Raw genomic sequence first — 26,110 nt, forward strand, 5'->3', positions numbered from 1 at the left:
GGGGAAGGGCGTGTCACATTTCTTTCTAAATAAATGACAGTGTTATCAGCGACGATGAAGGTGAGTTGTATACCCCCTATTTTCGACAGCGTGGACCTTTTATTTTCTTAGGTGTTTTTTATGTGTTACAATTTTTGTGTTGTCTGGAGGGGTTGTTGGCCATTGGGGTTCACTTAGCAATGTTCCGATGACTCCTTGCCTCTTTTGAACTCGATAGAAAATAAAGAGAAGCTCGTGTTAATCTAAAAAAAATGTTTCAACGTTCGTTTCCAGTGTTTCTATAATTGGTCCAAGGGGCCTTCTTCGAGAATATTTAGAGTTTTTATTTCCAATTCAAGAATTGAGTTCCCAAGGGAATTCTGGAAAAGCTTCGCAATGAGACTTTTAAAAACTTCCTTCCCCGAGGCCATCCATCGGCCATTATCGGCGAAGGGGGCCGTCTGCCTAGCACCGACTCAGTCAGTCACGCGATCCGTCCTGCTTCTTCCGGCCACCGTCAAATCGCCGCCATTTCCGATCAGCCAGACGCCTGGGTCGGGAACGCGAATTCACTCACTGCCCACCTTAGCGCCAGGGAGTAATGCTTTGGAGGCGGCGCTGAGAGCGAAGTTTTCGTCCTGGGCTACGGTGAGGGATGGCTTCCTCCTGAATTATGCTCGGCTGCTAAAGTTTTTGAAACTCCTCTCATTATTCACTCATTTCTTAAAGCAAGGAACGAGGGAGAAAAATCCTGTCTCCCAAAGCACACTTCAAATCGCCGGCAACTTTACGTGTAATTTTGGAAGTTTCTGATTCTAATTCTGTCCGTCATCTGTATCAGAAGAGTGCTTTTTATACATTTTTTTGAATGTAATCGCGTGATTTTCCCTTATTCTGAGATAAAGTTTTTGTTCATTCAATCTTTTTAATGATCAATGATAATAATCAATATGAATGAAACATGTGATTAAAATTGAACTGAACAAATATGATTATTTCCCATGCAGCTAAAGTGGTTCTAAGGATCATCAACAAAAGGATGAAGAGCAGGGTAAATGATTACTTATGGGATGATCAGGAAAGGGAGGGGCACACGTGATGCCAGTGTGGTAATAAGATCTCAAAACTGAGAGAACACAGGACGTATTTTCCTGTTCTGTAGATTTCGAGAAAGCGTTTGATAGTGTGAATTGGGAAAAACTAATCAGTATATTGCAGAAAGTAGGAATTCATTGGAGGGACAGGAGGTTAATCCGCAACCTGTACATGTCTCAGACTGCTCAGGTGCGAGTGGGGAACGGGGAGTCCGGTTGGGCAGTGCTGGGAAGAGGTGTAAGGCAGGGTTACCCATTATCAAAGTTGCTGTTCAACCTTTATGCAGAGGAAATGATTAAACAGGCATGGGAGGAACTGGAGGTAGGAATGAAAGTGGGCGGGAAATTCGTAAAATCAGTTAGGTTTGCTGATTACCAAGCTTTAGTTTGTCAGTGAGCCAAGGGGTTGAACACATTGCTGAGTGAATTGGCAATTCAGTGCGACAGGTATGGGATGAGAATCAATATTAATAAAACAAAGGTTATACGATTTTCTAGAAAGAAAAAGGCTAAGCTTAACATTAAAGTAGGAGGGCAATAACTAGAGCAGGTAGAACAATTTACGTATCTCGGAAGTGTTTTGGACCAAAATGGTTAAAGTAGTAGGAAGTATGGAGAGGAATTGCACTAGGCAAAGAGGCTTTCACGAGGAGGAGAGAGTTAATGAGAGGGACGTTGAGTAAGGATGTTAAGAAAAGAATCGTCCAAAGTTTGGTATGGAGCGCATTTATGTATGACGCGGAAACGTGGTCACGGAAGAATGATGATCGAAGTAGATCGGAGGCTTTCGAAATGTGGTTATGGAGAAGAATGGAGAAGGTGAAATGGACAGAAATGAGAACAAATGAGGAAGTACTTGTTATGGTGGGTGAAGGGAAGGGTTTGTTGGGAGAAATCCTATGGAGGCAGGAAAAGTGGCTGAAGGGGGTATTGATCGGCAGTGGGATGTTGGAGACTGTAATAGAAGAGAGAATGTTAGGCAAACGAGGAAATGGCAGGAACAGGTTAGGGATTTGGACGGGATGAAGGGAGGAAGGAAGTACTCAAAGATGAAGTTTCTCTTCCACATAAAGGAGTATTAAAATCAATCATCAACAAAAATATTTTCCATGTATGCCACCTGATTATGATGTTCAGCATCGAAACTACGGTCGTGTGAAGTAATTAATCTTTATTGGAAGCGCAAAGATACTTTCTCTATCCTCATCGGACGATGTTTTTCTGATCCCTTACCGTTGGTGGAAAAAATGAAATCTTAGATCTATTTGTTCTACCCTTGATCTCTTTAATTCTATTCAGATGATCTCTCTCCTACCGTATTACGATGGGAGTAATAATATATTTTCAACATCACTGCTAAAGAAACGGCCTTCCAATTGATGCGAAAGCTTCAATCTGTAATTGAAACCCTCGCTCCATTAAATGATTCCCAGCCTAGTTCCTCTAATATTTAAGATACGCTCCTAAGTTTGTCATTACAGCGTTTTACAAATCTAGCTCCTCTACGTTGCACGCGATTCAATGCGGAAATCAATCCAACTTCGTGAGAATCCCATGTACTAACAGATTTTTTTATATGAGGCCTAACCAGCGACAGATAACATTTCTATATGACCTTTTCATCACATTTACCCAGTACACTTCTAATAAATCCTAATTTTTTGTTGGCTTATCCACATGTTCTCGGTGTTTCACCCAGGAGAGGTCGTGAGTAAGGGTAAGGCTCAAGTATTTAATCGAGTCTACTCATTTCCGTTTCCGTGTTCCCGATTCAGGTGGAATTCTGGAGGGAATTACTCTTTCTCCAAAAATGTTATCCCTACCTACTTTTTTAAGTTAAATTCTATTGCATCAAAGGTTAGTCGTGGGAAAAATTTCTTTCAATCGATCTGAAAAATACTCGCATTTTATTCATACGCTTTCGACTAATGTGCTCCCTATTTCAATTGATTTTTAATGTTAATATTTTCGCGATCCTTTTTATGACTTGTACCCCTAAAATTCATTTTTCAGTCAACCTCATTGATTTGCGCCCTAAATAGGGTTCCTATTTCTTGCCAAAGTTAAAAAGATTTTTTAGATATCTCGTAACATTTTACACTATCATGTAACGATGTGTTTCAATGCTCATGCACACCCGAAACACGAGAGTTATAAATAGATAATGAGACACGTAGTTTAGAGAAGATGAAATACATTCACCATCCGACCCGCTTGGAAGTTATTCATTTAATATTCTTAAATTCTCCTCATATTTGGGTAAACCAGAATTCATTTTTAAGTATGTTATCGAGTAGCGTCATCGCCATTTCCCTTACGTATATCAGTTCAAACAAACAGTTCTCCAGTACTTATGGTTTCCTCGTGGAAATAAGGGTAAAATTGGTGGTTCATTTTGTTCAGTTGACGGTAACGTGAAATATTGCAGGAAAATTATCGGGCCCATATCATATTTCCTTTATTTCAGAAATGATCTTGACGTAAAATTGTAAAAATATTGAACTAAATTAAAGAGTTACTCTTAGGGGAAAACAAGGATAAAATAGATGCAAAATATGTACTAACTGTATTTTTTTTATCTTGTTGTCTTTGTTTATCCTTCAGTGGTTGTTTAGTAGACAGGTCCGTCCGTCCCCGTAGGCGCTGGGAACTTGAAGGGAGAGTATGACATATTTGGTACATAAATCAGTGACTTCTTTCGTCTCTTCGAAGTATATTATGAGAAAGTCGAAGGGATCAACACGAAGCTTGCTTTGTTAGCTCTTTAATAAATACCACTAACCAAGTAACCTAATTCGATGGATAGCATTTTCATAGAATAAACATTCAATATAGTATCGACACGCATGCGGTGTATTTTATTTATTTTATTTTATTTTAAAACATTTTTCACATACAGCAGTGGCGCCAATTTACAGTGAAAAATATAACAAACATAAAAGAGGACAAAAGACAATAACAGTATGACAATAACAACAAGAACCAAGCATGGACCGGGGAAAATTTTAATTTACTGAAAGGTGGGATAAAGATTGGGTGGTGAAGTTGTTGCATGATAGGTTAAAGGGGTCGACAGTGTGAGGGAGTGAATTTAGAAGGGAGGAGAGGCGAAATAACAGTGAGCGCTTGGTGAGAGATATTCTAGGAATAGGGAGATGGAGTAGGGAGTGCGGGTATGCGGTATTAAGGTGCGATTAAGTTTCCAATCACAACATAGGTCTATACGAACGGTTTAATTTATTAAAATATCTCACTGTGGTGTAAATAAGTGTAAACCGAAGTGGACCAGGCAACAGTTCCGCGCTACAGTTACGCCTCCTACCGCTCTTTTGTTATTCTTTCAAATGCGATTCCACTCGAGGGACACACGCGGACGCGTTTCATTTCTTTCCAGAAGGCGAATCATTCCGGAGAAGTCGCTCTTTTGGCGATGAAGAACCCGGATGCTGCGTCCGAGCCTGCGCGGGCACCCTTGAAGTTCGGCCCCGCTACATGAATCGCATAATCTTCAGCCTTTGGTGCTCCGCGGTGCGCTTCGCGTGCTGCGGCGACCCGAGCGCGCGTTAATATTAGATCGGGTGTGTGCGCGCCCGTGGTTTTCAGTCATTGTGTGCATTTGTTTTGGGGGTGAGTCCTCCGTGTGCTTTCAAGTTACTCTCGTGTTTGTGTGTTCTATGGATGGAGAGAGGTCACGTGATCCGCTCACCCTCCATCCCCCACCCCCCGCCCCTACCGCCGCCCCGGGCGGCACGCGCCCCTACCGGATCGAAGCGCCTCTGGCGGCCACGGAGGCGAAGGAGGGAGGGCGAAGCGGTTGCGTGGGAGATAAGTTAAGAGCGAGTCATGGCAACGCCCACCCATGGGGGGGGGGCGAGCGGACAGAAGGGGTGCGGCGGGGGAGGTTCCACGTCCCCCCACCCCCCGGCCACACCCGCCACCAAAGGTAAGCCCCCCGAACCCTCACCTCCCATCCCTTCGCCCACACATCCCCCTCCTCCCCCTCTTGACCTCACCGCCACCCTCTCCTCACTTTGATGCATTGATACACACCACACACACATCTTCCGCTCGCCACCCACACAAGCGGGCGCACATTCGAACCCCCCGCACCCCCCTGGCCTTAATCCCCTCTTCACTTCCCCCCCCCAGAGGTACTCCCACACCACGACAACACCGTCTCCAGAAATTCTCATCCAATCCGTATCGCATTGTACTAACCGTGGGCACTTTCTCTCCTTCACTTTCCCACTCCGTTGCATTTCAAACATCGCTCGACACACATTTCGGCACTGCTCTCCGCGAGGTCGAGGGTGTGACCACTCCGCAATTCCCACATTCCCTTTTCTTTTGCAGAAACTCCCACTTTATTCCGCCACAGCCCTTCTACATAGGTGAATGCATTACCCCCTTATCCATCCGAATGAATAATCACCGGTACTCCTGTAATTCTGCCTCACTCTCATCTCTTCCTATCCCTTCACACGCCAATTCCCACAACCTTTCATTCGACCAGTGTTTTTCCCTCAGCATCCTAGAATCCCTACCTGATTCAGCTACCAACATAGAGGTGAGAACTCGTGAATCCGCCTACATTCTATCCTTCCGTTCCTTTAAAATTCCCACCCTTAACCGCCATATTTAATTTTCCTCCCAGCATTCCCTCCACACCTCCCCTCCACACCTCCCCTCCACGCCCATAACTCTTTCCCCTCTCCTGATCCATAGCATATTTTCAGTCTCTCTTGAAGAAGGCCCCTGAGAGGGCCGAAAGCTCGAACAATTTACCGTGTAAGTGTTCTTTTATATGTGTCTATTCTTTTCTATTTGTGTTATGTTGTGTCAGCCCATTATATATATATATATATATATATATATATATATATATATATATATATATATACACAAACAGGGTCGCACCCATAAGTGGTAGGACTGATTTTCTCTGGCGCGAACGGAGCGGTGGAGGGGGGTCTGCCTGGCAGGGTAATGTGGAGGGGGCTCTTATCAACAGACCGACACCAACCTCAGTCGCTTGCGGGCTATCGTTGAGTGAGGACACCGTTTTTAGTGAAGCAAGTTTTTTGTCCGCGTCGAAAAACAAAATGAATCTGAATTTAGAGCAACGTATTCCGTGAAGTTTTGTGCGAAAATCGGGAAGACGGCAACTGAGACCCTCGATATGATCAAGCAGGCTTATGGGGACACTTATGCCTTAAGCCGTTCCACAGTATTTGAGTGGCACAAGTTGTTTAAAGAGGGTAGGGAGTTCGTTGAAGACGACCATCGCTCCGGACGGCCGTCGACGGCAAGAACCGACACGAATGTGGAAAGAGAGAGGACACTGCTGAACACAGGCCGGCGCTTAACCAGTGAAGATATTGCAGACCAGTTGGGTCTGCCTGCATCCAACGTCCAACGCATTATTTCACAGGATTTGGCCATGCGCAAGGTGTGCGCCAAGATGGTGCCGAAAATTCGGTCGTCGTCAGACAGCTCCGGGCCAAATACGGCGTTGCCACGTTGCCGCACCCGCCCTATTCTCCCGATCTGGCACCACCGGACTTCTTCTTCTTCCCCCTGATGAAAAGACAGCTCAAGGGACGACGTTTTGACTCGATAAAGGCCGTTCAAGAGGCTTCGACGAGGGTCATCAACGGCATCCCCAAAGAAAATATCCAGCGGGCGTACGGGGAATGGGAGCAACGTTATACTAAGTGTGTAGCAGCTCAAGGAGCATACTTTGAAGATTATTAAGTCGATGTAAGTATATCGTCAATAAAATTCTTGTAAGAAAATCAGTCCTACCACTTTTGGGTGCGACCCTGTATATATATATATATATATATATATATATATATATATATATATATATATATATATATATATATATATAGTATATGTACATATTGAGCAAGCCTCCGCTAGGGTGGGTGGCAGGAGGTTAATACACACCACAATAATTTTACCCCAATATGACCTTACCGCAGTCGGACAATTTTATTCTGATCCCTTAACGTTTGTGAAAAATGTCATATTCAGTCCATCTGCTCTACACTTGATCTCTCGAATTTTATTGAAATGATCTCTCCTAACGTAGTACGATGGGGCAATAATTTATTTTCAACATCACTGCTAAAGAGGCGCCCTTCCAATTTATGCAAGAACTACCATCTTGAATTAAAATCTTCGCTCCGCGAGTGATTTCCAGCCTAGCTCCTCTAATATTTTGGATACGTTACTAAGTTTATCACAGCGACGTATTACAAATCTAGCTCCACTGCGCTACACGCGATCCAATTTGGCAATCAATCGAACCTTGTAAGCGTCCAACATACTTGTAGCATATTTTAAATGAGGCCTAACCAACGACAGATAACATTTCTCTCTGACGTTTCCATCATATTTATCCCGTACTTTTTTGGTAGCTTGTCCACGTGTTCCCCGTGTGTGTCGTATTTCACCCAGGAGAGATCGTGAATTAGGGTAACGCCGAAGTATTTGTTCAAGTCTACACATTCCATTTCGGTGTTCCCAATGCATGAGGCATTCGGGAGGGAATTGCTCTTTTTCTAAAACTTTTGCGCTACCCACTTTTTTGAGTTAAATTGTAATTGCCAAGTATCGCACCAGCGTTGTATAGCGTTAAGGTCATCTGACAAAGCTACTGTGTCCTCGGGATCACGGATATCATGGTAAACCACTGCATCGTCGGCAAATAAACGTATCTTACTCGTGACTACGGAGTCAATATTGTTAAGGTAAAGTAGGAATAAAAGAGGTCCGATAACACTTCCCTGGGTAACACCTGAAGTAACTTCTACTGCATTTGAGCTAGCTCCATCCATCACTAATATTTATACCCCACCATTCAAAAAGTCTTTAAGCCAAAACCGTATATTTTTATCTATATCATACGCTTCCAGATTTGTGAGTAGTTTACTATGAGGTACTTTGTCGAAGGCTTTCTTAAAATCAAGAAAAATCGCGTCCCCTGGATCATTGCTCTCTCCTGAAATAAGAATATCATGAACAAAAAGCGCAAATTGTTTCTCGCAGGATCTACATGTTTGTAAACCGTGCTGTTTTTTCATTAATAACTCCTGATTATCGAGGTGTTTCACGGTCGAAGTAGCAACTACATGTTCCATAACCTCGTACGGAATGGGTGTGAGGAAATAAGATCTGTAATTGCTCTGCTCCTCCTTATCTCCGTTTTTAGATATTGGCATTCATACAAATTTGCAGGTTATTTCATGGATTTTTACTTAATATTTTACCTTTTCCCCTCTCATATCCTCCCTTATCTTTAATCCTTTCCGGGTTATTGCTGGTTATTTATATCGATGTCGAATCGCAAGAATGAAGCATTTATTCACTCGAGTAGTCCCCCCCTGGAAAATGATCGAAAAAGTATTTATTTGAAGTGTATGAAGGAACCGTGAAAGGAGTCTGAGTGGCCCGTAGTGATTGAATGCATGGTTGGGATTATACGGATCACTTCTTCAAGAGCTTAAAATAAAAATGGTAGTACGCCGGGCGATTAATTGCGCAGTTATGCATTGTCCTATTCCATATTTTACGGAAAAATGTGAGAATGCATGCATTGATGATGTTGGTTATCTTATTGCTTGTTGATGTTTCAGCTCCATACGCCGTCTCTGCAGCATACATGTCTTACGGAGAGCCCACGTGAGCTATGGCCAACCGTGGATGGCAGTGGTGATGACGAGAGATAGCATGACATTTTGGATTATTGAGATTGAATCTTAAGTGATTGCTTCATAAGGGGAGTGAGAAGCATGCTTACCTAATGAGTGTAAGATAAGTAATCGAGCAGTTGCATTTTGCATACAAATATCAGCAAAAGGTTTAATAATTTTGGAAAAATAGAGGAAGAGATTAAAGACGTGTAAATGTCGGCAGAAAAATGCCTTCAGCGATATGCGGAATGGACGTATACATTTTTTTCTAAGGTGTAAAAAACAACATCGAGTAAAACTCTACTTCTCCCTGCATTTTTGTATTTGTGTGAGAAGTCCGTTCTGCAGGATTAATACAAGTATACATTTATTGAACACCATTGGTACAAATTTATTTCCGGCTCAACCATAGATGCAAATTTTGTCCTGCTTATGTGCAAACAATTTGGGGTCACTTCAGGCTTGTTTGTGGTAAGAATGGGAGACATATGTTGAGAAGTGAATGGATCACGGAAGAATCGGGACGTCAGAGCACGTTTATGAAGAAAGTTGCTGGATTAGTTAAGTTGAAACAATTGAATGGACGCCCAATAATCTAGCAAATAACTAAAAAGGAATGAAGGGTTTGAGAGGAAGGATTAGGCCAAGAAAGCCATTTGCAAATGTGGTCGAAGTATCTCTGGGTTCGAGGAATACCAAAGGTATTATGAACAGGAGTGCAGTCGTAAATATTTGGTTGTAACAGATGGGAAAGAGATTAAAATAAAAATAGGGCGAGGAATAATTTGAAGAAATTAGGAAAAGAAATGAAGCTTCAAAAATAATTAAAACTGATACCATTTAGACTTTATCTGCCATTATGCGGGTGTCCTATGTTTGCGCTTGTTAAAATTGTCCTTAAAATTGTATAAAACCGTCGCACAAAATATTAAACTTCCTTTCCGCTTAATAATGCAATTTGCAAAATTAAAACAAGTGATTCGCAGAATTATTATCGGTAGATATTTCTACGCTTAAAAAGTTAGAATGCTGAATGGAAAATTCAATAAACATTGACGAATCAATGGGAATTATAACGCTTTTTCCGAAGGAATTACAAAACTTCATCATTAATGCCTAAAATATGTATTCTATATGCAATTGCCCCCATCATAATGGTGGAATGCGATCACATATTCATAATTCCACGTTGTTCCAATCTTGATTTTCATTTAGATTTCGCGCTTTGCTGACATTTCTCTTTAACTAAGGCATTATTCAAGCCATTGACCGCATTCACGGCCCTCTTTTTTTAAGCATTTACAGCGACACTTATTGCTGAGAATGTTTGCTAATTTACTGCTGACTCGAGCGGAGAGTACTTACGGTTTATTTACTTTACCACTCACCACGGACAAATGTTTAAAATTTTCGGTTCAATGTCTTGCCCTCAGGGTCCTTCAATCAGGTATTTCCCTCCATAAAAGGTCAAACAATGGAGACGTTCCGTCCTACGAAGATATATGCGTATACTCTCGGAAACCAATTCTAAAGCTGACCAAAACTGTGGGTCTTCACCCCCTTCCGTTCAACCTCTTCCCCCGACGGGTGACAGGGGGTGGGAGGGGCTACCCCTCTACCCTTCCCCCCGTCTCCGAAGGGAATCACCGACACTTGAGTTCGAACGTCGAAGCGAGAAATTTATTCACCCGTGTAAACACCAGAACAAAAATAACCGGGTCTTCGCTTCGGTGTGACGCAAATCTCTTCGGCGTCACGCCAACGCAGCAAAGTGTTCCGAGCATGTCTAATTAAGCGGAGCAGTGATACGAAAGCCTCGAGCATAAATATAACTTCCGGAGGTAATGCGTCACGTGTTTGATGTAAATTGGACATGCTCGAAGTCGAAGAGAAGGTGGAACGACTTTCTGGATTTACGGCTTTGAGTTTGACTCCAATCAAGAATCTTGAGGCTTAGAATCGTAGCTGATCGTAGATGATGAATTTATTGCCCTTCTATCGTAAGTTTCTAATAGCAATTAGAATGCGACGTGTCATTCGGATACAGAATACCGTCTGTTTCAATTAGACGAATGGAGTGGTAGAGATGATGCATATAAATATAGCACTTCGTGGCAGAAATTCTGGTGGGGCGTTGCCTAAAAAATTTGGATCCTTAAATGGTCGAGAAGCTCTCGGTAGATCCGCGTGTGAGTTTCCTTTTGTTCGTCCGAGGGCACTCGCGGCACCAACTTCGCACACACACCTTTCTATTGCCCATTTTTCGGTCACAAGTCGAAACAACATTTTTAGGGATGTCAAGTTCATCAGAATGGATGCAAATACTTAATCTGGAATACCTGCCCAACAAAGCCTTCACTTTTGCAAGATTTTAGTCAATTTTTGAGGTGGAAGGTTTATGAGAAGGCCCCTGAACGTTTGGTGTCATCAACATCTTCTCTACCGTCCCGATACAACTTGTGTCCCTCAAAAACACCCGATCTGCCCATGGCATTGTCACTATTAAGCTGCCTTGAGCACGTCCAAAGGTTCACCAAAAGTTTGATGGTGTAGGGCTCTTTCAATTAACGGTTCATGACGCAGCGTGACCAGGTCACATTATCGATGTTACGCAAGCGAACGACCCGCACCCCGTAAAGGGTGGGAGCCAAGTGCCACGGGCCTCCAGCCTTTCCTGAGACTCCCCTCCCTCGAAGTTAGCCAGGGAAACCTCCGTCCGTCAATCCGGGTAAAAAAAGTCATTCTACTTTTGGGACTGACCTTGTAGGTTGCCAAACTTATTCCCCTCCATTGTTTAAAATAAAATTTTGAATAACCATACCGGAGCAATTTGAAGGAGGGTGTATTCCGTAAATTAAACCACCAGCCTTGCGCGTTAATATGCCACTTCTCCTGTTTGAAGGAAAATGAAACCATGAGCACTTCCATGCACCTGGGACGGATGGAAAAGTGACTCCTAAAAAGTTGGTATTTCAAGCTCTACAATTCATATATTTATTGTTGGATTAATTGCCGAATTGGATCGCGTGCATCGTAGAGGAGCTAGATTTGAGAAACGTTGTTATGATAAACTTGGCAGCGTATCCAAATGATTAGAGCAGCTAGGGTCTGGAATTACTCACGGATCGAAGGTTGAATTGAAGAAAGAGGCTCTTGCATATATTAGAAGAACGCCTCTTCAGCAGTGATGTTGAAATGGTATTGTTACCCCCATCGTACTACGGTAGGAGAGATCATATGTCAATAAAATTAGAGAGATTAAGTTTAAAATAGATTAATTAAATATGTAATTTTTAAGGGATGAGAATATTATTGCCCGACCTACGTAGGGTCATGTTCGGGTAAAAATTAGTCTGGTGTGTAATGACCCCCTGCCACACACCCTAGTATGGCTTGCAGGACGCTAAAAAAATAAATATATTAAGTCATTTCAGCGACGCTATAGTGCTGTAAAAACTCTCCCTGGTGCTTGCTTCACGGTACTATTTGGATTTCGAGATCATATATTTGATTACCAAATGTGAGTTTCGCCGAGATTTGTAGGATTGTATCCCACAGATACCCCACACCTTACCCTTGTCGCAATTTGCTATATCCAAAGGAAAGGAGTAATATTCGTACATACTATTGAATTAATAATGAAACTTATTCATTCATACCTCTGTTTCTATTTTTTCCAAGCAAAATTTATCTTTTTTTATGTTTCACGCCTGGGTGAATACACACCAGAATAATTTTTACCCGAATATGACCCTACCGCGGCCGTACAATGTTTTTATGATCCCCTATCGTTCGTGGAAAAAATGGCATCTTAAATGACATCCCGGGGTCACTAATTCCTGTTATAGTTTCTATAGTTAGGATTTTTTCGGGAATATTCGTTGTTAAAAAAAACAAGAATATACTAGTGAAGCGAAAAATTGAAGCAAGGAGTTCGACGTAAAAGAATTTGATAGCGATTCGCAGATATCTTTGGATACCCTGCTAATTCTTCTCAGTGTAAGCAAGGTGTTCCCCTTGAAACGTCAGTGGTGAAGTTGTCTTCCCGTAAGTGAGTAAGTTCTCGACTCGCTCCAAGTTACGACATTTGATCCAATACTTTTTTAGCTGGGTTTGACGCTTTGCAATGCCATCATTTTGGGAAATATACCAGAGTAATTGGGGCTAGGATGTGATATGAATGCCCCGCGCTCTCTTTGACGTGGTGTGGTGAGCGGAGCACTTGAGACGCCGCTTACCGAATTGACCTCACTCGACATTTGCACGCGACGACAAATCAGCAAGTGCGTGGTGCCCTGATAGTCGCTGCATCGAAGCGATTCAAACTAATAAAAAAACAAGGACTATACATCTACATCTGCATAATACCCCGCAAGCCACCGCATGGGCGTGTGGCGGGTGGTGTTCGGTCACCACCCGTAAAAGAGAATAAAACCACATACAAAACCAAACGATTTTATGCAAATCTATATCGGGTGCGATATTCAAGCTGAAATCTTTTTAACTTGCACTCATCAAACTAATTACACTATCAACTAACGCACACATGCACCTACGAGTATACCTTATGCCTAAGCAACGATTAATCTTGTCCTCACTTCAATGCAATAATTTCAGAGTGCAAAAATCATTCGCTTTGACCGTAATTCGAACCCGGATCCCTCAATGTCCGGTCGAATTGAGGGATCCGGATTCGAATCCCGGTCAAGGTGACAGAATTTTACACTCTGAAATTATTGCATTGAAATGTATATTAGCGGATGATTCCGTTAAAAGTTACTGCTGCGGCATCTCCCGCAGTTTCTTTGGAATTTATCCTGACTTGTTTATGGAATGTATTTACTACATCTATAATTACTTTGGTGTCTTACTTTTGTGATTTCAGATTTTCTGGGGAAAGAACGAGTTTTTGTACATACCTGTATCTGTACTGGAATCTATCTCCCTTATCTTATCTTTGTGGTCTGATCTACCTGAATAGTGTGTTTCCATTATGATGCCTTCAGTGTTATTGCTAAATTCGTTTATTCCGAACCTTTCTAAAAATTTAAGTTTTTTTTCTGTTAATCGTTATCTTATGTATCTCATCAGTAATTTAAACTTGCCTATTGCAAATCACTTTTAACTTTGGCGGTATATTTCAGAAGTTTTATTTCATGAAAAAATATAGCTTTTGCGACAGTAATCATGGGTATATATTATTTATTTGCTATCAATGGATAGTGCCATGATATATAGATTTAAATTACTTTTCAATTTATTGCTAAGTTATGCTACAGGTCTTTATAACTAGTTTAATGAATAAACATCAAAATATTTATGTGCGCATGATAGTATTTACCTTCATAGATACAGATAAGCTAAAGTCAATTTAGGACACATTATTTTTATATAATTTGACGATATTAATTCATCACATATTATTTTCGCCTTTGGGTGTGAATAAAAGAAATGAAACAAAGTTAATGCGGGAACAATTAGTTTAAATTGATTTAAATTGAAATATAATTGAATTAAAATGTAAATTTGATCCGATTCAAAGTTCACGAAAGAAATTGAATGGAAATTCTAAAATGATTTATGGCGAAGATAAGGAGACATAGGGGACGGACACGTACTAGTCCAGACATTCTGAAACAACTCTGAAAACTGATTGTATGGACAAATTAAAAAATGTATCATCAAAATCAAGTTCCAGGAGGGCATGACATTATTCCGTTCGTCGAAAGAATATCGGTGGAGATATTAGGAATTCTAAAAAAAATATGGTGGTCAGATTGTTACGGCAAGGAAAATCAAAGAAATGCCACCACCCACGGCGTATATGTTAGCCACAGCATTTGTGTATTCAACATTTAAAGGAGTTTACATATCTGGCCCCTTGGAATTGCTGGAAAGTAAATGTAACGTAGGAGGGACGAAGAGCATTATCGAATGCCATTTTAAGGCAAAGGAGAGATTAATGGAGGAATGGCGGTGTAGTGGGACGGCCATTTAAGAGACTAACGCCCTATTGAACACATTTTGAGAGTATAATCTTCTAAGATGAAAAACAGTGCACTTCCCAGAGTTTATAATAGATACTATGGGACTTTATTAAATAAAACGATTTCAATCGGATGAATGGACACAAGATTAACAGATTATCATACAGTCTATATTACCAAGCTTTAGGAAATAACTTTTGTAAATCTAGCACCCCTTCAGGTTTCTCTTTTTTTCTGCTCGTAAATACGCAATTATAACACAGAATAAAATGACGTTTGACTGACCGCGCTAGTAGTGATAAGTGTTTTTGTAAAATGGTAGTCTGGTCGTTATATTGCTTTTAAGTATCCTCTATGGTTTTATCCAGCATGCATAGTGCGTTAAATTTGGTACCAATTCTTTAAGACTGCCGACAGATTTTCGCTTTGGATTGCGAGCTTTGAGGGAGTAATGGTGTTCCGTAGGATTTGAATAAGTAATCATCATTATAACTTCGTCGTTTGTGGGAAGAGGTTAAATCGAAATATATTTCGTTAGGGCTGTGGAAATGAATGTTTTGGAACTCATGTGCTATATAATTAGACGCCATTCCTTATATATTGCTTTCGTGTTCGCCTTCGTCTCTCTGAGAACTTTTTATTCATTCCGTCTTTCTCCTTTGAATCCCCAATTTTGAGGGTCATTAACTAATTGGTCCATTTAAGTGCTTTCTTTTAAGTCAGCAGACGCTTTTCGAAATATTATTTTTCTATCAATACACGGTTTAAAATGCTCAAATATACACAGTAAATATATATTTTTCATAAGCTTGATTAAACATTATCATACTTCCCCGTCAGGAAAATCTATTGCATGTGTCATACTTTTTATACATATGTTTTGACGGAGTTTTTTAGCTAATGAGTGCGCGATAATAAGGGATACATTCTGCTTAACCGGCTCAATAAAATATGAATCAAAGTGTGCGAAGCGACATGCTTTTCTCCAGGGTTTCTGACGCGTACTCGTCTTCGGAAGACAATATTTTTAGGCAGCGGCAAATCTCTTTGGTGTTTGAATTTATTTATTTTCGTTCCCTTGAACTTTCCTTTGTGACCATTCCACCATTTGATGGACCAAGAGTCACGCCTTTGATTCTGCGCGTCTTTTTTGCTCTCCTTCCGAAGTGAATGACGCCCATCGCAGGGGGGCGTTGATTGCGGCCCAGCGGAGCGTCGTCGTGCCCACCCAAGGGTTAATCTCTCTCATCGGAGGGTCAGTTGCCCCTGCCAAGGGGTGCCCAGGGGTCAATCTTCATATTTTTTACTTTCGACCGGGTGACCAGCTAATTCAGCAGGAGGGGGGAAGGCAGGGCGGGGTGGGGGCGACCATCTTCTTAAGAACACCAATGTGCCATCCGTCCAATTCAATGCAAGGCGCTTGATATACAGGGAACTTGGGAATCGAGGTGACATTTACCCTCTTCGGGCAAATCAAGAATTCCGGCGGGGACGATTTCCCATTCCATGGCCACTCGCTTATTCCTCCGCAAGTTGTTTGACACACGTGCACTTTACCTTTCCCACGATGTCTACCAGAGAAGTGACTACTGGCCATTTTATGTTTTGTCACCCTTGAGAACACAAATGAGGACATCGTGGGCGCTTACAAGAGAATGGTTCTCTTTTTCAAAGCTCGTATTTTTTCGTTATTTTGGTTTGGACTGGAAACCCCTTGACTGCGATCATGGGATCGGATTCCCAATGAAGGAAACAGCTCTCTGACACAGGAATTGTCATTATCAACTTAACATCACATCATAGTGAAAGTAGTGCGGGGTGCCCGTCTTTCGCCAACTGTTCATACTCTCATTTTCACCATTTCGCCTACTTATCAGACTTATTTATACAAGTGTCGATGATTTATTGCTTTCGTTTCACTGCCCAATGAATTTGTTCCCATAAAGTTTCCCTTAATCTCAATACGACATTTTCCGAGAAAATATTACTGAGTGACTATCAGGATAAGTAAAGGTGATCAGTGATAGGAGTTACTGAAAATGTTTTCAATAAAAGTTTTTAATGAAACGCTTTAGGCGAACCTGTTTTGTCGAAGTAGGGCGCGACCGGCCAGCAATTACGTCTTCTCTGGTCGAGACGAAATCGGAATGCATTTTTTTATCCTTGGTGGAAATATCTTTAACGTTCTGATTTGACCAATAAATTCTTCTTTTGAGATAAGATTGAGCTTGGTAAGCCTTCCAAAATATCTGGAGATTTTCGTACTTGGATTCGATGGTCTGAGGCTCTACTTTGTGAAAATTCATGATCACTGAATGAATAAACTTGTTATTAAAAAAATTGTCGCAAAATATTAAGTTTATTTTTCCAGTGATTTTTGTCTCTCTATTCAAATTTCTTTGGTTTCAAACGAATATAAAATTAAATATGGTCCTCAAAAGACTCAAATTCTAAATCAGTGGATTTTTCCATCCATCGTACGTATCTCGGAATCCATCGTAAATCTATATTTGAAAAGTATCCCTGATAAATCATGCAGCACTTGACAGGGCAGCTGATATCAGCCCAATTGGCGAATGGCGGAGATATGAGATCAAGGGACGATCAGTCACAGCTCACCTATAATAACCTTTCGAAAAGCCTTTCTTTGATGTTGCTGCTATCACAATGATCTAAAATTTTGGATATCCATCTTCGAGGCAAACATCGTTCCGATCGCCGTCCCAGGGATCGAAGGCTGAGGATGGGGAGTTGCGCTCGGGTGGTCACGGCCTCTGCTGCTGGGCAACTCCGGGTCAAATACTCGGAGCGGGCTGGGCCACTACCGCTTTCTCCGTTCGCCCGGTTGCCGGTGCCCACTGGACATCGCCCTGCCATCCGTGATTCACGAGATGCAGCCAACTAGTGATCCTTTCACTTCATCGAGTTCGGCAACGATGAAAAATACTAGCCTTGCCCACTATCCCGGTTATATCGGCCTCAGTTTGCGGAGGTGATCTTGATTTTTCGTATTTCTTTCTCCCAAATCGTTTGATTGAGCTGAGGTTAAAAATATCGGCCATATACATTGAATATGCGAGAGCTTCGAGGTGAAGGATATCAGGTTTGAACGTGGATTGACTTGTGGTGGGGGAGGAGTGATGCCGTGGATATTAAAGTTAGAAAAAATGAAATTAAAATGCAATGATTAAGAATAGATAGTAACAGTAGATAAGTTTAATTGTGCGACCGGGTTTGTTGTATTACATCGTCTTCCGGTAAAATAATGAATTCAAGTGCCGTGTTATATACATTTTCGCATTCCGGGAAGGGGGGGGGGGGAGTTGAAGCACAGAAGAGGCGGAGGAGAGGGGAAGGAATTACATCGCATCACTCCTGAAACTATTCCATTTAAAATGCAATGCGTAGTGGAGTTTTCTATCTGTGTTTTGCGCCTGGAATTCATTACATTTTCGGTCGACGAAAAATAATTGTTGCAAAAAGATTACATTCTTTTCAATACCATAACCAAATATTATCTAAGTTTGAGGAAACGATTTTTACATGCCTACAGCATCTTTCAGTCAGTCTTCGCAGTTTTTCCTAAATGGCGCATTCCTCCCCTCCGCCTCCCAAGTCACTTCAATTCAATATCGTGCCACTCTCCCTGCTCCGTTCGATGTCCCACCCCGAACGCCCTGCGAGGCCACCCACCCATGACAGCTGTCTCCTCCTGCTCCCTTCCTATAGCACTCGAAGTGAAGAGAGTAAACATTTCACCAAGTCTTTTCAATGGCTTTTCCCTTGGACTTCCACCGTTAGTCCTTAGTTTCGTTTGGTGATCAATGGCTATCGACATGTTATTCCTGGCATTCGAACCGCTTTTATGCGATTAAAAATATCGAAATAAATAGCATTAAAATTTCGAAAACTTACCTTGGGATATATTAATAATACAAGGTTGGTATAAAAAGGATCAGTGACAATTTTCGCCCGACGTGTGGTGCGTGAAGTGATGAATTCAGACCATCGGGTTATAAGCATTCGCATGATCGCATATATCGTATCGGAATCGATAATATGACAGTGCACAACAACATGATTGTAAATTTGGCGATGTAACAGATCTAAAGGGGATCGAGATGGTGCGGGGGCTAACGTACTGGCTTCCCACCCTGAGGGCGCGGGTTCAAATCCCGGCGGTGTTGAATATTTTTCAGAGGTATCTCGATCCCTACTTGAGGTGCTTTGTGGAGGGCACTTTGAGTGAGTACGGCGTCCGTCGGATGGGACGTTAAGCTGCGGACCCCTTGGCGCCTTTCGTAAAGAGTAGGCTAATGCCGACGCCGGGTTTCTCTCCACCCTTCATCCTTTCCTGTCCATCCCCTATGGCGCAAATGACCTTAGCTGTCGGTCGCCTCCCCTAAAAACTACTACCCCAACAGATCTAAAGCGCTGAACTCGTCCTCCTGAAGGCCTTGAAGGTTTGAAGCGTCCCCTATCGATTGTTGTCTGCCTACAGTACACCGGATCTAACTCTTAAAGAACTTGAGAAGTGGTCCTTGTGGGTTCGGGAGAGTCTGCAAATCAGAGCATGGAAAGATGGTGGTAACGGCACACCACGCGCACGTTATAAGGAGGGGTGGGGCTGGGGGGGTAGGGGGGAGGCGGAAAGGGCCCCCCGTCTCGTGTGACGGCCCCAGAAGAAATGAGAGTGGAAAAGGAACGGAAAAATGCGGCTGGGGCGGGGGTAGGTTTCCCCTTTTCTCCTAAATCGATGCTCGAAGTGTGATACGGATATCCTTGAAGGCAGTGCTTGACGGACGGGGGGGGGGGGGGTTCGTGGAACGTGGGGGGAATGGACGGGAAGGGTACCAGGATGGTAATTAAATATGTCAGGATACTAAATATAATCAATTAGTGTTGATCAAATTTTTACTTATTGCCATAAATGTTGAGTGCTCCTGTGACGCCATGAAATAGGTTGGGGTTTTTGGTGTTTTTCTGCTCTTTTATTAATGTTTTAAAAATTTCTCCTTCGACCAAACTTGATATGAAGCACCCCTCCTAGAGTACAGTGAAAGTTTGTCGAGACATATTGGACAGAATAATTTGGATGCAGTCATGGTGGTACTGGGATCCAACTCCAAAGAAATCGTGGATTTGGAAAAATATTCACGAGAAAAGTTAAAATTCATGATAAAAGTTCCTTTGATCAGCACCGAGCGGTAAATAACAAACATTTTGATCGGAAATAAAAAATAGTAAATTTGCTATTCCACAAAAAAATTATCACGGTATGACCCGGGTTTCGGCGTTCAACGTTTTCAGGTAACAGCTTTTACAGACAACCATCTATATATACTACACTCAGCTATATATATAGAAATGGATGTCTGTAAGAGTTGCTGATCCGAAGATGACGTTGAATGTCAAAATTCGTGTCATATCGTAATACATTTTCTGTGGAATCTCGAAGTTTTTATTTTTTCATTTCAAATATGAATCGATTCCATAAAGTAAATTCCCCCGGAAACCATCAATTAAAGCATTTTGATTTTTCTTTGTTTTCGGTCAATTCAAAAACTAGCTACAGGAAAAATTTTTAAACAATCGTTTCAATAGCATTGCATTTTTCTAAAACTTCATCCCCTATTTTCTCCTAAATATGCTCCTGACCATGATGTCACCAAACTTATATCCCCTGGATTTCCTGGTGTGTACCTCGTCTCAAAAGTACTCTTTCCTTGGTAATTCTGTTAATTTCTCCTCATCACATGCCTCAGAAGCCTAGACTCAACCTAGACCATCTTTTCTCTTCAGTGGCCATGGCGTGGTCAAAACTCGACAAATGGATTTTCAACAAATATCTCTCCACGCTGTGGTCCCAGCTAGATACTCCATTACATTTTAAGGATTTTTTCAGGCAACAAGATTAGTCTCTTTCCTACTCTCCCTGATTTGCACAACAATAGTTCATCATGAATGTAGTTGCTGACGGGTTCTAATTTCTGACATTCCGTCATAAGCTTTTCCTGCATCCTATAACGTAGTGACGAAAGGATTCCGGTTCTCCACTGCTGGTAGAATTTCGCTGACGGCAGTTTCTCCCTCGTATCAGGGAGTCCAAGTGATTCCTTCGTGATTTGGTCTTAGTGCTGGCCAAGACAGGTGCGCTGTGGATGACCGCTGAATTCTGCGCGTCTGGATTCCCAGTCGGGTCTGAGCTTCCTAGGCCCCCCCGAACGGGTTCATCGCTTCGGCTCCCGGGGCGGGTTTCTTTTTCAGAAGTATATCTGTCCCCGGTCTCTCCGGCTACAATGGTTTTTGTTGTGCGTCTCGAATAAAGATTAAGATTTTTATTATGCTCAGATATAGCAACTTTATTTTGCATGTTTATTCTAAACAATTTTCGTTTGCCAGTTGAACTTGTTTTATTATGCTTGCTGGACAGAAGTGTGGTCCTAATATTGCTCATTCAACGGTTTTTTCTCGGTTTATTCTATGGCGATTTTTTGATTTAACCGCTGTTTTGTAATGTGCACGGAATAAAAGGCTTTAGGAAAATTTGACCACGTGAGAAATTATTAAGCTCTGATGACCGAGAACGTCGTTGCATGGGGCTAGAATAATGAATTTGTAAAAGGTTTAGGTCTATCTATTCCTCTAAAAATCTAATGTGAGGACTGAACGTATTACTCGATTTGGATAAACGCGCTCAATTAGGAATATATTATTTTCATTACGAATATTAAAACTGATTGGGCGAAAATGGTGTTAGAAATGACAATCTCGTATCATGAATAAAATTTTTATTTTTGATTTTTTTATTTGATATGCCGAAATAAATGAATTAAAATTAAATTGAAAATTGATGGGAAATTAGTTTTCATACGGTAGAAAATTTGTTCAAAAATTAAATTTTTAAGCTTTTTTTGATTCACTAGGCTTATTTGCTAAATATTTCCTCTTTCCTTGTATTCAATGAGAGCTATTGAATAGAACAATAAAAATAATATATTTTGGAACACTTATTTGGAGAAATCTTATGAAATATTTTTTGTTTTTGCCTATTGAACTTCATCTTGACCAAAAACAGAACATATAACACTCATTATTTAATAAAAACAACGAAATTTAAGGAATATTTTTAAGCATTATATCACGTTTCTTTCTCTAAGAAACGAAAATTTACTTGATCAACAGCATTGGCATTAAGTTGAATGCCAATGCTGTTAAGGTGAATGCTATCTTTTGAAGGATCAAATAGCGCGTCGAAAATATAAGGATATGATTGAATGTGTCTGCTTTCTGAATAATTACGTTTCGGAAACTCTTATCGGAGTTTTGTGATAAATTCTGCGATAAATTTGATTGCTGTGACTTCATTCTAGGGTTCTGGAAATTTAAAATGTGTTACGTATAAATGGCAATGAATGCTAAACATTTTCCGAGTTGCATGCTTAGCTTGCGAGGAAAACTTTGCTTAGGTTCCAATTTATTAAATTCCTGCTGAGCAACCAGTGACAGACTTGGCGAAACGGTTTCATATACTTTTGTATCAAGTGAATTATTGAGATCAAATGGATTATGTAATTTGAGATCAAAAGGATGTCAGTATGATCACATCATTACAGTAATTGAAATAATACTTGAGAGCAAAAAGTGCCTCGCTCATTAACATCGGCAGTTTCAGTTGTCAGTTATTTCATGTGAAAATATTTCTCATACTTTTATTTCAATTTTGACGAGTGATCACGATATTTATTCATACATTTTTAAAATACGAATCTTAAATTACTAAATGGCTGATTGTCAGAGGAAAACAGCTGCTTCCATAATTAATTGTGACGCCTTTGGACCCCTGTCCATGCAGCCAACAAACTAAATAACGGCAAACATGTTCAATTCGAGGGAATGAATAAATATAGTCCACTCAGAATATTTTTGAACCTAATTGTTTGGGATTAGTTGACTTTTATTATCTCTCAGTCCGCTCTAAATTTCTAATGGCATTAGGCCTAAAAGCATTGAATGCACATTTGCAACTCGTAATAGGACGCTCATTTTAAATTTTCGAAGCAAAATGCAGTAAAATGCAGGTTGACGAAAGCAATGAAAAAGCATCGCCAAAGCAGGTCGGGCATTTATCAATTACCTTTTTATTTTACTTCGGTCGTTTTAAACGCGGGAAATTCTGCGCAAACCTGATTGTTTTTCGTTTGGCACTGCTCGCGGAAATGCGCTCACGAGTTGTCTGTTTGATCTGATAGCCCGTGAATGTTAATGGAGAGAAATAAATGTTGACTGGCCCATTCAATGCAATAGGCGGCCTTATTTACAAACAGCTCGCAAAACTCAGCCTTATTGCTTCCCTCCTTCCCCCCCCCCCAACCATCTCCCCCACCCCACCCCAACCCCCCCCTCTCCCTCTTTTTCATAAATGTCGCCGTTATGTGTGTTTGGAAAACAAAAACAAAACGCGATGCGCGCTCCAGTGATTTCCTAGTCTCGCATCGATTATTGCATTTGTTGCCATCGAACGAATAAAAAGCGAAAAGTAACCAAAGAAATTATGAGAATAATGGTATCACGCGTGGGCGTCCGAATGGCGTCTGATGAAATAATTGCAATACCATCACGGCTCTTAAGTCGTTTTTCGTCTGGCATTAATCTGAGCCACCTTCAATTTTTGATATATTGCACGACAACACTGGATATTTCGTGCCCAAAATCTTGTTGCTTTATTTTTTTACATTTACCAAGTAGTTACCTTATAATAAATATACTTTCCCTTTTGGCCGTATTCAACCAAGTCAATGGAGGGCTGAGGATAGACGTGTTAGTTTTATAAATATTAGGTTCAATTTGAGAAACATTTGTGAAATAATAATGCTAGGGTACACGAGGAAAGGTTGATAATTAGATTAAAATGGATCATAATAGGAATAAATTGCAGAAAAATGAAACAGTTCGAAGCAATATTGGTAATTTTTGAAGAAAAATGATAGTAATTATTGGTCATCATGAGAAAAAATTTCAACTGATAAGGGTAGTTGCTTTACATGGTTCATTTATATCATGTGTTCAAAGGAAGGGTTTGTGAGAAGGTCACTTAATTCATTACAACTGTCGTACTTGATCTTATTTTTGACTTGAGATGAACAGATTCTTGCGATGCGTCGCATTTACTTCAATTGGGAGGAGAAGAGAGCGATGGAATTGCTTTGGCGAACTAAGCCAGGAGTCCTCGAGAGAGCGAACGAAAGCAAGGGCTAGTCACTCTGGAAGCAGAGAGATAAAACTAGTATTCCGTTGTCAAAATCTTAGAACGAACGGTGCCCAAATGTATTAAGTGACAATAAAAATTGATAAAAAAGTACTCGACTAAATTAAATATCCTACAGTTTTTAAAACTATAGGCTCAATTACAATTTTTTCGAAGATTTTCCAGAAGAATGGGAGGCATATTTATAAGACTGTAACGCAGAATACATTTGAACATTCCTACATCAGAAAAAAACAGCCTTGCGACTACTTGTTGACCATTGTAATGGTAATGGTTTTAAATTTCATGAAAAACTGTCACCTCCCGCAATAACTAAGTTTTTCCTTCCATATTTTTTCCATAAATAAAAGTGCGAAGATTTTTTATTTAGCAGCCGCCTCATGCAAGACAATTAATAAATGAAGTTTGGAGGATCTTTTTTCTTCACAAGATTTCTATTTGCAATGCAAAGATTTGCAATAAAAAAAAAGTCTTCAAACGTTCTGTCTCTTGCTCATTCTGCAACCAATCGGTAATCTTTTCTGAATATTTACGCTTTTTTAATTCTGTCATCCGCGGTGTGCTATCACAAATCAACGCTTACTTGGCGAAAAACTATAATGACATCAGAATCTGTATTAACCTCACGCAAACACGGCATGATTATGCAACACGGCGTCAAATATTGTTCGCCAAAACAAACTCTTTCTGTCTCAATTGGCTCCCAGACTCTGTACGGTTATCAGGATGAAGAGTATGCACTAAAAGCCCTCTACAAAGAAGCCTGAACATGGGCAGAAATACACGACTATGATTTGAAGAAAGTAATTCATACGTTTCGTAGACCCCAAAATAATTGTACTAATACATTTGCAAAATAAAAGTACAAATGTAATCATAAGACAAAACCACTTTGAATTAAATATCAATATTATTGGTGTTCTACTGTATAAGGTAGATCTCAAATGAGTATAGGCTGCATAATGGTAGACACATTTCATTGTCTCTCCTGCAAAACGCGACCCAACATTCTACTCTGGAACTAACCCCTCATCAATTCCATGTACATCCCTTCATTCCATCCAAGATGACTCTCGCATTCCTAACCATTTCTATTTTGCCTAACATTCTCCCTTCTGTCTTCAGCGTATAATAGCCTTTCAAAACACTCTGTGTATATTTTTCCGTTCCCCTTTTGATTTTTCTCAGCAATCCCTATCGGTTTAAATACATTTAAAAGTTGCAATAAGTCGTTCAAGTCCCAACATGCGGGAGATTTTTAACCCATCGCATCGAAGGGAATACGCCAAATTTCCGAGGGTTGCCGTAATTCAAGGTGAGGTGGCAAACCTATGGCGGCGATACTTGGCATAATACAGCCCTCTTTATTGTGGATTTTATCAATGATGACGTGCTAGAAAAAATGATAGTAAAGTAAAAGTTCTAAATCTATTCCATGAACAAGACTCGGCGTTTGTTAAACTCAAAAAAGCGTGGGGGATGTCGTGATAGTTACAAAAACGGGGTTACGCTGATGTTCATGAGGATTTCACGTCACAAATCCCGAATTCCGTTAAAAAAAGGGTTCGGGTTCAAATCTCGGTCGAGGCGAATGATTTTCACACTGAAATTCATATGCTTTTCGATGTTTCAACGTGGTCACTCAATGTGTGATATTTTCCCTCACAGCCCATATACGAGAAAATAAAAATAGTGGAGAATGCAAAGGGGGATGAGGGTGGAGGGAGTGGGGTATGATTGACTGGGATATAGCAGTGGCAAGACAGGCGCTGGTTGGATTAGATACGTGGCGTGCTCTATGGAAGCCGCACGGAACGGCGTTTGGGTTAAGTGGGAAACGGACGGAAGAGGGTAGGTGACACAATCAATGGTAAGGGTGACTGTATGAATGACGGCAAAAATATATTCATAGGGTTCCCCTCCGACTTTCATTCCTACCTCCAGTTCTCCCCATGCCTCTTTAATCATTTCCTCCACACATTACGTTGAACAGCAACGGTGATAATGGGCAACCCTGCCGTACATTTCTTCCTAACAATGCCCATACTGACTCTCCATCAACCACTCGCTACTGAGTAACCT

The sequence above is a fragment of the Hetaerina americana genome, unplaced genomic scaffold (genome assembly GCF_022747635.1).
Source record: "Hetaerina americana unplaced genomic scaffold, ioHetAmer1.1.p SCAF_20, whole genome shotgun sequence".
NCBI lineage: Eukaryota > Metazoa > Arthropoda > Insecta > Odonata > Calopterygidae > Hetaerina > Hetaerina americana.